Source organism: Haliotis rufescens, unplaced genomic scaffold, assembly GCF_023055435.1.
Source record: "Haliotis rufescens isolate VD_foot unplaced genomic scaffold, xgHalRufe1.0.p SCAF_15, whole genome shotgun sequence".
In the NCBI taxonomy this organism is placed as follows: domain Eukaryota; kingdom Metazoa; phylum Mollusca; class Gastropoda; order Lepetellida; family Haliotidae; genus Haliotis; species Haliotis rufescens.
Genome location: NW_025963835.1, coordinates 13746894 through 13749947, shown reverse-complemented (window position 1 = coordinate 13749947; position 3054 = coordinate 13746894). Strand labels below are relative to the sequence as shown.

The window sequence follows — 3054 nt, the reverse complement described above, 5'->3', positions numbered from 1 at the left end:
ATGGCATCCCTTACACATGCTTATTGATAAAAAGTCCCCCGTATGTAAATCACCTGTTTATTAGTTCATACTTGGCCTCGAATTGGTATATTCAGACCACAGTCCTCCTTCTATTCTTAACAGATCTTCTGTTTTGTTGTTGCAGAAGTGAAGACATAGAGATTACTACATGAGTGTCTGTCAGATACCATTGTTCTTACGAGTTGTTTCAAAACGTATCTAACGAGCGAAAGCGAGTTATATACGCTTTGTAACAAAGAGTTGCAAGATTAAAGGTATCTGACAGGCACGAGTGCAGTAATCTGTTTCTTACACACCTTAAATTCGCACCTTTTTAGCGTCGAACCGATGAATTTTGTCTATTCTCATGATTGCAGTAGCGCATTAATACATAACACCACTGTCATAAGTGACGTCATCCAATGTGCTGCTTACTACACATAAATAATGTGGCCCTACACAAAAAGGTTTCCGTCATACCTGTGGGTTATCAAGGCGATGATAAAAATGCAAACTTGACAAAAACCAAGAACACGCTGTGTGCCAAGTTGAAAGTTTACACTTCAAAGAAATTACCAAATATGTACAACAATGTTTACTTCCGTATGACATCACTACCGGTGACCGACTTTTACAAAATGGCGTGTTCACTGACAACAGTACGCGGGATTTACAGAGGAGGTTTTCGTTGATAAATGTGTCACGTAAGTAATCAGAAACATTCTGACAATCTGCGTACTGTTATTTGTTAACCATGTTTTCCAATGTAACAAAGAGAATTAGTCAGAAATGCAGATAACTACCGTCATCGTTGTGCATGATTTAACGTCAGTCATGGCGTCACACAGGACGGAAACTTTTACGGCTTCTGTTGAATTTACCACATCATTGTAATGTATATATGTGTAATTCCATAATTAGTGCAACGATACTCTTCCCATGAATATTCTCAAACGCGTGATCGAGCCAATGTATGCAACAATTAGACGAAAGTACCTCTAAAAATGCTACACAGTGTAAAATCTGAATTTTGCTTTGTTTACATTTCAGCAAGTACAGTTTTCCGAGCATAGTTTTCGTTTCCATACCTAATTTATTTCGCATTATTTCATCCAGATAATTTGCATTGGTGACAAAGACCATTTATCCATTTTTTCGAAAATGTATGTGGAATTCAGGGATGCATGTATAGCAGCTGAGTTTGAAATATATCTGATCGAATAGGCGTCTCATAACGGGCATTTTGTAAACACAATCCAATATGGCGGAACGTACACTTAAGCGTTCGTGTATGCGTATTTTCCAATACATTCTAAACGATTCTAGGCTTATCAGCGACGTTTCAGAATTATCATTAGTGATTTGATACCCGTGATTGCTAATATGCTATTTTTCTACTTTAATTATTCGAGTAAATATCCGATATTTAGATATCTAAACACACAGTAAATATTTATATAACGCCATGAATTGTGATTTGGCGAGATTTACAATGTACCTAACTTTCAGTCACTTTCAGTAATTTTGAATTGCCTAAAATGACAGTAAATGATAAACAGAATGGGAATTCAAAACTGTGAAGTGTCTGCGTGATGTAATTTGAATTTTATTGGCATCCCTGGCATCATTTGAAACACCCTGGCATCCAGAGAGTTTACACTCTGAAAAAAAGATAATGTTGACATAACAACAGATAATGTAACTGATAATAATTACAAACAAACTCGCAGACGAGGAAGAGTTTGTTTATTTTTATTATTAATTACACGATCATGTTGTTCAATACAGACGTAGGTGAACATTCGACTGAAGCACGAGCAACTTATGAATGACTTACACTCAGGAAAGTAGTCCGTCATCATCTGACCCCAGGTCATCACCATGGAGTAGCCAATCACGGGCGCCTGGAATTCGATCTCACACATCACACTCCGTCGCAGTGGTGACTCAGCATAACACCACTGCAACAGGCTAATTTGCATATCACGTGACCGGACTTTTCTCTTGTTTGTAAACAAACGCGCTTTTTTCAGAAATCAGTATAGAACGGACTAATGCAAGTATTGGGGGGCGCTTTACATATTGTTTTGCATAACTATATAGATATGCTACTACAACTGCGACAGTGAGTTGCATGACAATATATATTTATGCATCAAAGTGACCGTGTCGCTAGCTCTCCGTTGCGCTTCGATGACAGCACGTGGAGCCGTACAACCAATGTAAACATAGGATAACTACGCAAAAACAAGTAGATTTTTACGTATTTGCATACTTTCTCAATGAAAGTTAACCATTCTATGACATTTGCTTATGAAAATGTGTAGACTTGTCAAACATGAAACGGATGAAAAGCATATGCAATATCTTGAATGGACTGTGAAAGATGTGACGAATCGTCACATGGCGCTGGCCTGTGGCAGAGGTACTATGCTAGCTGGCTGCCGGCCGCATGGAACTCTGGGTAGGAGAGTGCTCACACATATGTTTGATACCAGTTATCTCAAATGGATTTCTCATCCACAGGTGTGTAAGAAAAAGCATGGCGACTCGAAACGTATTTGTGTTGCTGTACTTGTGCGGAATCATCGGATGCTGGGCAGGTAACCTCCATTTACATGTACTAATATATGCGTTATTAAAATCTGTACATACCATGTTGTTAATCAGATAATGGTTAGGAAATATATTTATTGGAGATAACAATATGGCTGTCACGGTGAAAATAACAGTGGTGCATTATACACTCATCGAACGATCTTTTCATCAGTATTGTTAAGGAGAAACTGCTGACAGGTTATGGGGTAAATTGTATATCGTGGACACATAAGGATAACAATGATTCGATATAGAGGCCTTGTTCCAGACCCCTGCTTAAATCCTATGGAAGTTCCAAGTCTTGAGAAGCGAGACGGCGACTACGTCCTTGCAACAGGAGAGAGAGCCGTAAACGACAGGCTGCTCACAGAGGGGTGGTATGACGCCGGAGGAAAGGTATTCCTAGACTCACCACCAGGGTTCCAGCACTGCGGTACTCGTTACCCTATATGGAGA

At 39.1% G+C, this 3054-nt stretch overlaps 1 long non-coding RNA gene across 1 annotated transcript; it reads left to right on the top strand.

The window, feature by feature from the left end:
- The first annotated feature begins 2523 nt into the window (after positions 1 to 2523).
- LOC125380051 lies at positions 2524 to 3054 on the top strand. The gene is made up of 2 exons (XR_007221035.1): positions 2524 to 2603; positions 2867 to 3054. It is a non-coding gene; the product is annotated as an uncharacterized LOC125380051 (long non-coding RNA).